This window comes from Populus nigra, chromosome 6 (assembly GCF_951802175.1).
Source record: "Populus nigra chromosome 6, ddPopNigr1.1, whole genome shotgun sequence".
Classification (NCBI taxonomy): Eukaryota; Viridiplantae; Streptophyta; class Magnoliopsida; order Malpighiales; family Salicaceae; genus Populus; species Populus nigra.
The window spans coordinates 20,558,638-20,574,157 of NC_084857.1; the positions used below are offsets into that span (position 1 = coordinate 20,558,638).

General features: G+C 35.8%; 1 pseudogene; it reads right to left on the minus strand.

Moving 5' to 3' along the window:
- Window positions 1–1,484: 1,484 nt before the first annotated feature.
- LOC133697330 (uncharacterized) lies at window positions 1,485–15,072 on the minus strand (annotated as a pseudogene).
- Window positions 15,073–15,520: the final 448 nt, after the last annotated feature.

The window sequence follows — 15,520 nt, forward strand, 5'->3', positions numbered from 1 at the left end:
ACCAAGAGCATGGAACTCTAGAATTGATGGCTATCTTTCACAGAAAGGATTCACAAGATGCCCTTATGAGCATGCATTATATGTGAAGAAAAGTTTATAAGGCAGAGTAATGTTTGTTTGTTTATATGTTGATGATAAACTTTTCACAAGGGATGATCCAACTATGATTCAAAACTTCAAACGATCCATGGTGAAGGAATTTGAAATGACAGACTTAGGTCTTATAGCCTATTTTCTAGTATTAGAGGTGAAGCAGTGCAGTGATGGAATATTCATTTCACAAGCAAAGTATGCAGCAGAAGTTTTGAAGAAATTTGCTATGGAAGATTGTTGTCCAGTAGACAATCCAGTTGAATATGGAACCAAGTTAACTAAAGAAGGAGAAGGAGATTTAGTTAATCCTACATACTACAAAAGTATTGTGGGTTGCTTACATTATTTAACATGTACCAGACCAGATATTCTGTATGGAGTTGGCTTAATTAGCATATATATAGATAAGCCAAAAAGTTCACATTTGAAGACAGCAAAGAGGATCCTTCGTTATATTAAAAGAACTGCAAGCCATAGATTGTTTTATTCATCTTCACAGAATCTTGAAATTACAGGTTACAGTGATAGTGACTGGGCAGGAAACTTGGAAGACAGAAAAAGCACAACTAGATTTGTATTCTTTATGGGAGAAACAACTTTCACGTGGACATTAAAAAAACAATCTATTGTCGTATTATCCACATGTGAAGCAGAATACATTGTTGTTGCATCTTGTATGTGTCATACAATATGGCTAAGGAAACTGATGGAAGATTTGCAGCAAAAACAGAGCAAGGATAGATGAATCTTTGTTGATAACAAGTCTGCTATAGCACTTGCAAAGAATCCAGCTCATCATGAACATTCAAAACATATTGATACTCGATTTCACTTCATCAAAGAGCACATAAACGAAGGCGATATGGAGTTAGTTGTCAAAACTCATGAATAAATTGCAGATATTTTTACAAAGCCATTGAAGATTGATGTGTTTTTTTTATTTGCAAAAGAAGCTTGGAATCATGAAGATGGACGAAACAAGTTTAAGAGGGGAGAATGTTAGTTATTAAACTTGTTTATCAAGATTAAATGTATTGAAGTTAGTTCAATGAATAATCATCTATATTATAAATACTATGAATCTAGTAGTATTATGAATCTAATAGTAATATGAATGTAGAGTAAGTATTTAAAAGTCTAATATTAATTAAGTTTTTTGGAGATTATAAAAGACATTTTATAATGTTTATATATATCGTTTGGATTTGATAATAAAAAATATAGGAGTAGTGTATTGTATTCCACCAAAATATGTGAGTAGGGATCTCTTCTGTTCTGTCATTGTTTTTCCAACAATTTAAAAGCTTACATATTGAAAGGAAGAGGAGAGGCAGTGTGAATCTCCAAACTGAACGGCCATGGAAACATTTATATCATAGCGTGCATTATGCTTTGAGCAAACAATGCAGGATTTGATTTGAGGGCATATGAAAATTACAAGGACAAGTTCCCTGACTCGTCAGGATGATGCTTGAGAAAATGCAAGCTCTTACACAAACAAATGCATACATAGACATTGTTTTAAGGCATGGTTTTGCACCGCCGTGCCGAAATGCTCTAACTCTCCAGCAGAGACAGCAGGAGGAGAACGAAGAAGCAAACTAGAACTTTGAAAGAAATCATAAATGTGCTTATTGATCTCATCCGCCTTCTCTTGATTGAGGAAATGCCCTACTCCTTCCATTACGACTAGTTCCTCTAAAAATGGAACGTCACTCTTGAACCCGCCTGAGTCTATATAATCCTTCCCACCAAGAGAATTATAGGTCAGGTCCTCATCACCAATAATAAACTTGACAGGTACTGTCACTTGAGCCCCTGTCCATGGTGCTGTGAGCTCCCAGTTCCTGCAGTGCGGGATGGAAAAGGATTTAGAAAAAGGAAAAATGAAGCAAGAACAATCATGGGAAAAAAAGGGAACAAGATGATATTAAATCTGTTAAAAGATCAGATCAGAAACAAAAAAGCAGACGTACCCATCTCAAACGCCAGCTGACATACTGAAACAAGGCCCTTGTCCCGATCAATAAACAATAGCGGCACGGCAATAAGAACTTCAAATCAATGCAAGGAAAGGTAATTTCTAATAGCATCTCAAGTAAAATATACAAGGCACCCCCGTCCCAATCAATGTGCAATAGTGTCATGGAAGCAACCAGAACAGAATTGAAATACTGAAACAGCACCAGACTACTGGAGATTTTCCACGGTAAAATCGGCGTTGCTGAGAAATCTCAATGCATTAAATAACACTTGGAAGGGAAACACACCTATCCAGATTCCGATAATAGTTTAATCCTCCAGTAAAGCCTTTCTGCTCAAATTTGTTGGTGTAGTACTTTAAATCTTCCTCAGACAACCAAGAGGGCAAGACAATTGGAGCATCCAGCGGGGCTCCGTTTAAACCTTTACCTTTAGGTAAAAAAAGAGGTCCTGCAACTCGGTGCGTTAACAATTCCTTCAGAACTCTCTCCGTGCCTCTCTCTGCATACTCAGCTTCAATCACTCCAGGCTCCTGCAAAGACAATCAAGCAGTTTGTGTTGGAAGAATGGTAAGTGTGGTATAAGATAAAAACGGTAATGCAAAGAAAAAAAAAAAAACTCATCAGGAAAATACTGGGAGAGATGTATATTTTTATTAAGTATTTCTTTCTAAATTTTTTTAAGTATTTCTTTCGTATCATAAAGCGCTGTGCATAACAAAATCTTCCATTCTCACACTAATTGAACAAGAAAGCAACTTCATGCAAAACACAAAGAACCCGCGATTGAAATCATAAAATAAAATGAACTGATCAAAGAAAAAACCTAAAATCTGCACATGTAGTAATCATCACCATAAAGAGCCCTCAAAGTTTCAATAAATTTCCTCTTAGGATTCCTCGGAATAAACAAAACACTGGTATTAACCAGAGCTTTAACTCTATCTGGTCTAAACAAACCCATATACCAGGCTACCATAGCACCCCAATCATGGGCCACAACAAAAACCTTATCTTCATTTGGTGCCACAACATCAAGCAACCCAATTAAATCACCAACCAAATGGAAGCATGTGTAGCTTGTAATCTCAGCTGGGGCGTCTGTGTCACCATACCCTCTCAAGTCAGGTGCCACAGATCTATAGCCAAGTGAGGATAGAGCTAAAATCTAGTATCTCCAGGAGTACCATGATTCGGGGAATCCATGGAGAAATAGAATAACCGGAGCATTCTCTGAGCCTTTGATTGCTACATGCATGGTAATGCCATTAGCATGAATGGTTCTGTGTTCTATGGAGTCGATGGTTTTTGTCTGTGCGTTAAAAGTTTTGTTCTTGATTTCTGAGATCCTTAGACTGTCACTACCAGAAAACAGGAGAAAAGGAACGGAATTACTGACGGAATTTTTCCGTCGGTAATTTATACCGACGGAAATAATTCCGTCTCAAAATCCGTCGGTATATACCGACGGCTTTATTCCGTCGGTAATTCCGTCGGTATATACCGACGGTTTCGCCGACGGGGTATACAGTTCGTCTGGAAACATGCAACGGCGTGGTGACGTCAGGCGATTTTACCGATGGAAAGTACCGAGGGATTCAAACTGAGATAGCCGTACAGTGACGTGGCGCTGTCACTGACAGCATCACCGACGGAATCACCGACGGAAGTAATCCGTCGGTGATTCCGTCAGAAAAAACCATTATATGCACCCATCTGCCGACACTCTCTTCCTCTGTTTCTCCTTCTTCTTCTTTCCCATCCCACCTCTCCCCTCTCAAACTACAGCTCCCCTCTCAAACTACAGCTCCCCTCCCAAACTGCAGCCAAACACCCATCCCAAACTCTCCACTATTCTCAACACGAGCACTCAAGTTTCTTATATCTTGTACGTGGTCACAATATCCGTTTCTTGTAGATTTTATCATTTTTTTGTAAGTAAATCTATCCTTTTTAGTTTTAATATTTAATTGTGAATTTTATCATTTTTTTGTAAGTAAATCTATCCTTTTTAGTTTTAATATTTAATTGTGAATTTTATTGTTTTAGTATATGTATTTTGTTAATGTTTGTACTTGTTTAATTGTTATTTGTCAAAGAAACTTGTAGTATGAATGTATAATTTTGTAGTTTTTATAGTTTGTTTTAGATTTTGTCAAATTATATTTGTTTGTAAATTGTTGAAATTTTGTTTGAATTACACCGAATTAAATGTGTCGTTGTGATGAAATAAATAATTAATAGCTTGTTTAAGTGTCTTGTTTAATTGTTATCAATTATATTTCGAAGTTGTGATTTCTGTAAATTTATATATGTATAAATTTGTATGTATGAACGTTGATAGTTGATAATTGATAATGAATATTTAACATAAGTGTTGTTTTAGTTTGTTGGATAATGTCGGGGAAAACCAATATTTTTGTTATGTTTTATAGAGGTTTAATAGAAGTCATGGATGATCGTTCATGGATGTATCGGGACTCACCCCAAGGATTGCGGAGGATGGATTATTGTAACGGTGTCCAGGGTTTTATTAATTTCGCAACATCTATTCCGAGGAATTTTACTGATGGCGATATTAGGTGTCCATGCAGGAAGTGTAAAAATTTAAAGTTTCTGCATCAAGATGTTGTAACGATGCATCTTCTAACCAAAGGGTTCATGGAAGATTACCTGTGTTGGTATGCTCATGGAGAACTATTTGTTCCTAATGAGAGCATGGAAGAACAAGTGGTTGGGTCAACTTCTAGTGCTAGCAACATGCATGAAGTTGGAAATGAGAACAGTAATCCTTACAGGAATATGGTTATGGATGCAATGAGAATGAGTGAAGGTAATGTCAGGGAATGTTCAATCATAGAAGAAGAACCTAATGCAGATGCAGCAAGGTTTTTTGATCTGTTGAGAGATTCTGACGAACCATTATGGGATGGCTGCACGAACCACAGTAAATTATCAGCCGTAGCACAGGTGTTCACCATCAAGTCAGATCACGGGTTGAGTGAGGCCGGTTATGACAAGATTATTGAATGGGCGAGAAGCATTTTACCTGAAAGGAACAGGCTGAAAGAGAACTTCTATGCTGCCAAGTCCACGATGAAACCCCTCGGTTTAGGATACCAGAAAATTGATATATGCCCTAACTTCTGCATGTTATACTACCTTGAAAATGCTGAGATGACCGAGTGCATGACATGCGAGCATTCCCGTTACAAACCCAGAACTGGTAGAGGGAAGACTCTCGTGGCATATAAAAAACTTAGATACTTCCCAATCACACCTAGACTGCAGAGGTTATTCATGTCACCAAGGACTGCTGAGCACATGACATGGCACCAATCACACCATGCGGTTGATGGAGTGATGGTTCATCCTTCTAACGGTGAAGCCTGGAAACACTTTAACAGTATGCATCCTCCTTTTTCACCTGAATCAAGGAACGTGCGTCTTGGGTTGTGTACAGACGGATTCAACCCATTCGGGTCATTTGCTGCTCCTTATTCTTGTTGGCCGGTCATACTGAGGCCGGAGTTCATGTTTTTATCTATGGTCATACCAGGTCCGAGCAGTCCGGGGTGGAATATAGATGTTTGTCTTCGTCCGTTGATTGATGAGTTGACGCAGTTGTGGTCATCTGGAGCTTTGACTTATGACATCTCGAGGAAACAAAATTTTGTTATGAGAGCGGCTTTGATGTGGACTATCAATGATTTCCCAGCTTATGGAATGGTTTCTGGTTGGAGCACGCATGGAAAGCTAGCATGTCCATATTGTATGGAGAACAACAAGGCATTCACGCTAACAAACAGGGGTAAAGCTTCTTTTTTTGACTGTCACCGTCGTTTCTTGCCACATAACCACAGGTACAGAAAGAACAGAAAGGATTTCTTTGTTGGCAGAGTTGAAAATGATGTTGCACCCCCGCGTCTTGCCGGTGAAGAATTGTTTGATGTTGTGTCAAAGTACGGTGAAATTGTGTTTGGTCTCCAATCAGGTAAGCAGAAGTTTCCTGGTTTTGGTTTGACCCATAATTGGGTGAAGCGAAGTATATTTTAGGAGCTTCCTTATTGGAAGACCAATCTTCTCCGCCATAACCTTGACGTCATGCACATTGAAAAGAACGTATTTGAGAACATTTTCAACACCGTCATGGATGTGAAGGGGAAGACAAAGGACAACATCAAGGCTAGATTGGATGTAGCGCTGTTCTGTAACCGTAAAAATATGGAGTTGGTTTGTGATGGGTCACGGGTCGCAAAACCAAGAGCAAGCTTCGTGCTAGAGAAAAACGCACAACTACTAGTCTACAAATGGCTTAAGAGTCTGCGTTTCCCTGATGGACATGCCTCGAACATATCAAGGCTGGTTAATACGGAGGAATGCAGATTATATGGAATGAAGAGTCATGACTGCCATGTGTTTATGCAAACACTCATCCCATTAGCTTTTCGTGATTTGTTGCCAAAGGGGATATGGGATGCACTAATAAAGATTAGTCATTTCTTCAGATACATATGCTCCAGCAAGTTGAATGTTGATCACATTGAAAGGCTTGAAAAGAATATCGTCGAGACAATATGCAAACTTGAGATGATATTCCCTCCATTATTTTTTGACTCAATGGAGCATCTACCCGTACATTTACCGTTTAAGGTAAAAGTTGGAGGACCGGTCCAGTACAGATGGATGTATCCATTCGAGAGGTTAGATATTACAGTTGCTATGACATTTATAATTAAATGTTTTTATTTTTATTTTAATGTTTTTAATTGATAATTTTTTATTAATATATATATATGCAGGTACTTGTTCAATCTAAAAAAAAAGGTTAAGAACAAGGCGCATGTTGAGGCGTCAATATGTGAGGTGTATATTGTTGAGGAGATCTCAACATTTATCTCATACTATTTCGAACCTCATTTGAGAACGAGGATAAACCGTGTTCCACGGCATGATGATGGTGGTGAAGTGCATTCAAGTGGGAACTTGTCAATATTCTCCAATCCTGGACGACCCACACCTAAAAATGCCGTGAGGGGAAGATATTTGTCTGAAATAGAGTTCAGACAAGCACACAATTATGTCCTATTTAACTGTGATGAGCTTAGACCTTTTATTAAGTAAGTGGATGTTCGACTTAAACTTTGTCAAGAGTGTACTATTTATGTTTTGTGATACCATACACTCATATACTTTGGAACAACCTTGCAGGCAACATTGACAATACTTACTGTCCAATAACTCACAGCTGACCGAATCCCAGATCTTTCAATTACAAGATGAACAATTTGCCACATGGTTTAGAACACATGTAAGTCCTATCACAAACTCATTATCTCTTGCAATGTAATTAATTGTTATTGTTGTTACATAATATCCATTTATTGATTATTGTTGTATTTAATTTACAAGCTAGGTTTATCAAATGGGATGTAGTGCTGCTATTTCACTGTCTTTACTGTGTCTGGACCCTGAAAGAAAAGTCAAGTGCTATAATGGATATTTTGTCAATGGATATGTCTTTCATACTGAAGAATACGGGCATGGAAGAAAGACATACAACAGCGGTGTTTGTATTAAGGGATCGACTTCTAGTGAGTTTGAAGTTGACTACTACGGTAGATTAGAAGAGGTCATCGAAGTGCAATATCATAGCGAGCAAAATATAGTGTTTTTATTCAAATGCTATTGGTATGACACAACTGACAGAGGAATCAGAGTAGATCCTCACTATGGTCTCGTTGAAATCAATTCAAAAGCTAGACACCGCAACGTAAACGACGTCTTTGTTTTCGCAAAGCAATGCCAACAAGTTTATTACACATACACCCCTTCCTTTAGAAAGGACCGATCAAGAGTTGATTGGCTATCCGTTTTGAAAACAAAACCCAAGGGTCGTGTCGAGGTTGTTCAGGACGAGAACGAAAACACAAGTGTGATAGATGAAGTCTTTCAAGCAAGTGAATTGGTTGAACCATACCGAGTTGCTCCGTCGATTGACTTAGAAGAAAATTTGAATTTTCGTGTTTTCAACGATAGTCTTGTTGATGTTGACGCAGAGGAGTTGAATGTTGTTCTGAGCTCTACTAGTGGAAAAAAGAATGTTGTTGAAGAAGATGATAACGAAATTGAAGAGTGCGATGAAGCTGATGATAACAATTCAATAGAGGACGAAGATGAAAATTCTGACTAACTAAACATGTTATAAAGCCTTATTTTTATAATGTAATAATTTGAAACATGAAATATTTATTCTTCTTTAAGGGCCAGCCTTTGTTATTGTGTTGTGTGTGTTGTAAGATTGCAATTCAAGATTTTTTGAGAGGGTTACATTAAAAAAATAAGAAAAATTTACCTTTTCACCGACGGATTTACCGGCGGAATATAAACCGTCGGTATTTCACAGAGAGTTGCAAAACAAATTACGGGATTTTGCCACATTCACTGACGGATTTCCGACGGAATATAAACCGTCGGTATTCCACAGAGAGTTGCAAAACAAATTACGGGATTTTGCCACATTCACCGACGGATTTCCGATGGAATATAAACCGTCGGTATTCCACAGAGAGTTGCAAAACAAATTACGGGATTTTGCCACATTCACCAACGGATTTCCGACAGAATATAAACCGTCGGTATTCCACAGAGAGTTGCAAAACAAATTACGGGATTTTGCCACATTCACCGACGGATTTCCGACGGATAATGCATGTGTGACACGTGTCCGTCTGCACCTGTACCGACGGAATTTTCGACGTCCAATACCGACGGCATTATCGATGGATCACACATGTCTGACATGTGTCCTTCTGCACCAGTACCGACGGATCGAAAAGTTTGGCGGGATTTCCAAACTTTTTGGTGCGCATTTCAATTAATTTCCGACGGAATTACCGACGGAAATTAATTGCACCGACAGCAAATAATTTCCGTCGGAAATGCCGTCGGAAATATTGCTATATATACCGCCCATCCCCCCACTTTGTTCATCTTCTCCTCTTCGCCTCTTCTCCCTTTCTCTTCTCCTCTTCTCCCTTTCTCTTCTCCCTTGCTCTTCTTCTCTCATTTATATTTAGCTTTTAGAAGGATTTTATTGTTTTGGTGGTAGTTTTAAAAGGTATGTATCCCTTTTTCTTTATCTTTTTTTTTTATTTTAATTATGATTATTTTTTTTGGTGTTCTTTGTTTTGTATATTGTTTGTAGATAAAATCTTAAATTCAACACATTATTAAGGTAAGCATTTTTTATTCCCAAATTTATTTTGAATTGATATAATGTTTTTTAGTTTTTTAATTTGTTTGTTTTGTGTTTATGTTGTGTGTTGTGTGTTGTGTAGTGTTTTTTAGTTTTTTAGTTTTTTAATTTTATTTATTAATTTTAGTTTTTTAGTTTTGATATTATTGTTTGTATTGCTATAATTGTTATTGTTGAATTTTATGTTAAAAATATTAATTTATAAATATAATTGTTATTGTTGATTTATTTTAAAAATGTTAATTTATATATATATAATTGCATTTAATTAGTTTATCTTAATTTAGGATATTATTGTTTGTATTGCTATTATTGTTATTGTTGAATTTATGTTAAAAATGTTAATTTATAAATATAATTGTTATTGTTGATTTGTTTTAAAAATGTTAATTTATATATATAGAATTGCATTTAATTAGTTTATCTTAATTTAGGATATTATTGTTTGTATTGCTATAATTGTTATTGTTGAATTTATGTTAAAAATGTTAATTTATAAATATAATTGTTATTGTTGATTTGTTTTAAAAATGTTAATTTATATATATAGAATTGCATTTAATTAGTTTATCTTAATTTAGGATATTTGTATGACTTAAATCTAATGTTAGTACCAATTTAACAATGAATGTTCATAGTTGTAATTCTATATGATGTTATTGAATAAAATGTTGTGTTGATGATGATGAGTTGGGTTGAGATCCAGGATGATTGGATCGGGATGATATGATTTTGTCGACAACTTGGGACCCCCTAGTACAGGGGAGACTCTGTCGATTTTTTTTTAAAATAATCGAAGTTAATTATGTAATTATTCGTATACATTTGTGTAGATGCGTAAAATAAAATTTACAGCACGTCGTCAGAAGATGGTTGCAGCTAGTTCTTCTAGCAGCGAGGAGGACGTATCCTTAGGTGCTGATCACGGCGAGGAATCTACGCCAACTTGTGATGCTGCCTCTTCTAGCGCGGTTTCACAGCGCAGAAGTGGTGTGCCTTCACAGCGGGGTCAATTCACCGGCAAGTACCAGGCACAATGGAAGGATAACCTCTCAATGTAAGTTTGTTTAGGTTTTAGTTTTTTTTATATATACTTATTTTGTGACAAGAAATCACAATTAATATTAATTACTACTTTTATTTAATTTCAGATTCACAAACATTGAGGCTGCAAGGACTATAACATTGGCGTTTAAATCGTCGATGGAGATTCCATTGTTTCAATGGAGCCAGGTTTCCAAACATCCTGAGTGGAAACCTAATATCGATGCATGGTTTAAGCGATTTCAGGTCGGTGTTAATTTTTAATAAATGATTTTTATAATTTTATATCGTATACTATTTTTATTTTATATGAATTATTTATATACACAGAACAAATTTGAGTGGGATAGGGCGGACAACAATGTTGTGAGGAGGGTATGGGAGAATCACGCGGCAACTAGGTAACATCGAAAATAATATTTATTTTTATTTTATAATTTTATGTTTTAAATTCTAATTTGTTACTATGGAAGTAGGTTGCGTGATTTTTGGTATGGCACCAAAAAAAAATCAAAAAGACATGCGAGGGATAACGGTCTTGAAGGATGGAATGAGGTGGCGGTTTGGCAGGAATTCAAACCGCCATTCATCTCGGGGGAAATATGGACGGCATATATTGAGCACGTGACCTCAGAGCGGTTCTCACGGCGCTCACAGTCTGGCGCCGACAACCGGAACCGGCAAATTTATGGTTCGGTGACCACGCACACTGGCGGATCCGTCCCATTCAACGCACATGCAAAGCGGATGGTAAGATTAATTTTAATGAAATATATCGTTAATTAATTTGTCGTTCGTTATAATATATTTAACTTTCAACCTATTTTTTCCTTACAGGCTGTGTCTCTTGGACGTGAACCGAGTCCAATGGAGCTGTTTGAAGAGACGCATGTGCGGAGTCAAGACCGCCAAAAGGGGGTGCAGCAGTTCGTGGACAACCGTGCTCAGCACTTCGTGGTATGTTCGTTCATTCATTTTATTTTGTAAGTTAATAATTTCTTGAATTGCATCTTGAATTGCATTTGATGATTTTTTTACCGATGGAATTTTCAGGAGACCTATAATAGCCAGTTGAGGGAGAGATATGGGGACAATCCGTCGACCCATCCAGATTTCGATCCAGATTTGTGGATGGAGGCGGGATCGTCTGGTGGACCCGATAAAAATAGGGTCTACGGGCTCTCCAACATTACGGCTGACAACTTGCGTTCGACTCGTAGTGTCTCAACTGTTGGAAGCTCTCCATCAGTATCGAACACCCAGTCTGAGGAGTTCATTGCGTTAAAACAACAATATCAACAACTCTCGATGAATTATGATGAGCTCCGTCAAATAGTCATGGAGATGAGATCAAAGATGGGTGACGATACTTGTGCAGCTTCTTTTTGGCCGTATGGTCCCGGGAACAACCAGCCTCCTCCTCCTCCTCCGCCTCCTCCTCCAGCTCCGCCGTTATTCTAGTTTAATTTTGCTTTTTAAACACATTAAATTTGTAATGAATATTATTTAACATTACTTTTACATTATTAATGTTTAATGCATTTCTATTTGTTTATTAAGGTTTTTTACAATTAATAAATTATTTTTTTTATATATTTTAAATAACTACCGACGGATATACCGAGAGTTGCCGAACAATTACCATCCATGCCATCATTACCGACGGCATCACCGACGGATAATATCCGTCGGTATTACACAGAGAGTTGCAACAAAATTACCAGCCATGCCATACTTACCGATAGAAAATCCGTCTGTAATGCTGTTGGTAATTACCCTTGAAATTACCGACGGATTTATTCCGTCGGTAATGTTCCCGCGGGAAACTTTTTTTTTGGCGCGCGTGTATCCGTCTGTAAACCGTCGGTGTTTCCGTCGGTGGGTGGTTTTTTTTATTTGCGACATAATTAACGACGGAAATGGGATTTACCGACGAATGTTTTACCGACGGACGTGTTCCGTCGGTGAGTCCGTCGATATTATTTTCACCGACGGATTTCATTGCTTTCACCGACAGAATGAGTCCGTCAGTAACACTGGATAATGTTTTAGTGTGTGTTTGGTGCGTGGTAGCTTCCATGTTTAGATGCGTCAACAATTTTTATCTGTTTGGTTAACTATAAACCACGTATTTTAATGTATGGATCCCACAAAAATCTACGTTACAATCACAGGAGTAGCGAAAACATAGTGCAAGAAAATGGAGTTTTTTGTTGTTATTTTTATATTTATGAGATTAATATATTTAAGTACACATCTCTACCGTTCCACATAAAAGTTAACCCCCACCCCCAAGTCCTGCATCCAGCACTGGCTCCTAGCTGACCCGGTCAGGCTGACAGTATACCATCTTTGCATTAATTATTGATAGTGTTTTAATTTATGTTGACTTTTTTTTTTTTGGTTATAGTTAATTTTTAAAATGTTTTTATTTAGAAATGTATTAAAATAATATTTTTTAATATTTTAAAAAATATTTTTAACATTAGCGCATTAAAATTATCTGAAAACACTAAAAATATATTAATTTATAGCAAAAAAAATAAAATAAAAATTAAATTTTTTCAAGAGCACTTTTAAAAAGTAAAAACAAACATGGCCAAGATTTGATGACGGCAAAGAGATTTTGTTTCATATAAAAAAAGGCTTCAATTATTCAACTCTAATTAAATATGGTTTTCATCAAGGTTGTTAAAATCACGATTTTGACACAGCACAGAAAATGCAAAATAAACTCGGATTGTAAAATTGTAAGGAATTTTAAAATACATTAAAAAAAATTCATGGTTCAAATAAAAATTCATATATAGTTCAAGCATATTAAAATACATGGTTCAAATAAAAATTCATACATAATTTAAATAACTTTTCATTAACTAATAATTAACAAACTTAAAACAAACAATCTGCTGGTATATCATGTAAACTAAAATCAACTTCATTGTTTTTATCTTCCTTATTATTTCTCCAACATTCATCAATATCATTAGGATTAAAAGGATTATTAGTGTCACTACTAGTACCAACACCAATATTATGAACATTAGTGCTACTACTAGTACCAACACCAATATTATCAATGTTATTTAACTCAAAAGTCCTTGAATTCTCTAAATTGTCATCAATTTGAATCTCCAAATCATCTTCAGTACCATGACTCTCCATTTCAGCATCATTAGAAATTTCTTCTTCATCACTTTTATCTTCTTTACTATTTTTTCTTCGTGTTGCACTGTCAATAGCACCAAACAAATCAATGTTTGAATATTTTTCTCCCTCGGTTATCCAATCATCATCGGATAAAAGATCATCTTCTACACCAACATCATCAGCTTGCTTTTTGACATGATTATTATTCAATTTCAGATTGCACATTACAAATACCAAGTCATTCATTTTTTTCTAGTGCAAACGATTTCTTCATTTTGTATGAACCTAAATAAACAATTCAAATTTATAAGATTTTTATCAAATATTTCAACATTTAAAATAAAAAATAAAAAAACTCACCATTTTAAATACACTCCAGTTATGCTCACATCCAGATGAAGTACAAGTCAAGCTTTTAACTCGGATTGCAAACCTTTGTAATTCTGAACATTCATCCCTATAAGAATCTCACCATTGAGTTGGAGTTTTTTTTATTCTTGCTGTCTTGGCCGCCTCAATGCCAAACAATCCTTTTGCATCCTTGAATGATTCAAGTTGTAAGTCAATTTTGCACATTTCATTTGCATTAGGCACCATCCTTTCTAAGCATTGATATAATCCAATTTTAATGTTGGCATTAACCTTAAAATTGGGATTATAATGATAATGAGGATTCAAATAATAAGTTGCTGCATGTAAGGGTCTGTGGAGTTAAAGTTCTCATCTTGGTTATCATCTTGCATCAACAATATTCCATATAGGTAAATAACTATATATATATTAAAACAATAAAAATATCATTACAATCTAGGAATATCTCAATTGAAAGTATCTTTAAAGATATTCATATTAATAGATGACAACATTTGAAATACAAATTAGTAAGATATATACCTGTTTTTTACATAACCAAAATTCACTTGTATCTTCTCTTTTGCTTCATCCATTGCTTTATATATAAAACTCATAACTGGTTTCTCATTAGAATCAACTAATCAAACAACTTTAATTAGAGGATACACTGCCTTAATATATATATAGTGATATCATGCCAAAACCTGTTGTCTAATACACAAATTTTGAATTCGTTTCCCTTTTTTTTATTCTTGCAAACCTACATGAACTCCACTGTTTGGAAGTAAACATAGTCATCAACTGCATTTTATGATCATTCAAACATCCTAGAGTCAAATATGCAATAGCAAATCGAGTGGCAGCAGACCTAATCAAATCACTTCCTTTTGTAAAGTGCCTTAGCATGGAAATAAGAATAGTTCTTGAATAAATATATGAGATGATTCTCCTCCCTTTAGCAATAGTTACTTGATGAATCTCTAACTTCTTCTCAAAATCTTCTAATATCAAGTCAATATAATGGGCAGCACATGGTGTCCAAAACAAACTCTTTCTTTTTTCCATCAATAATTGTCCCGCTGCCTTATAATTTGCAGCATTATTGGTGACTACTTGGACAACATTTTCCTCCCCAATCCTCTCCATAATAGCATCTAACATCTCAAATACCTTATCAACAGTCTTAGACATATTAGAAATATCCACCGATGACAAAAAAATTGTCCCTTTAGGACTATTAACCAAAAAGTTACAAATACAACATCTTTTTTTATCTGTCCATCCATCAGACATTATTGAACAACTTGTTTTTTTCCATTCTAGCTTGTACTCGTCAAGCAATTTCATTGTTTGATCCACTTCTAGCTTCAAATATTTCTCTCTAATATCATGGTAGGATGGAGGCTTGAAACCTGGCCCATGCTTTGCAATCAATTCAAATGCTTTAAGAAACTCAAGGTTTTTTACACAATTAAATGGAATTGCACTAGTGTAGAAAAACCTTGCAATTTGTGGACATGTTTCTTCTCTAATATCCTTTTTTAGCAATTGATTTTGGGTTGTTTGTATACTTCCATTCCCATTAGCTGCTCTCTTTCCTTTATCCTTGGAGCTAATTTCTTTTATTTCATCATCATCA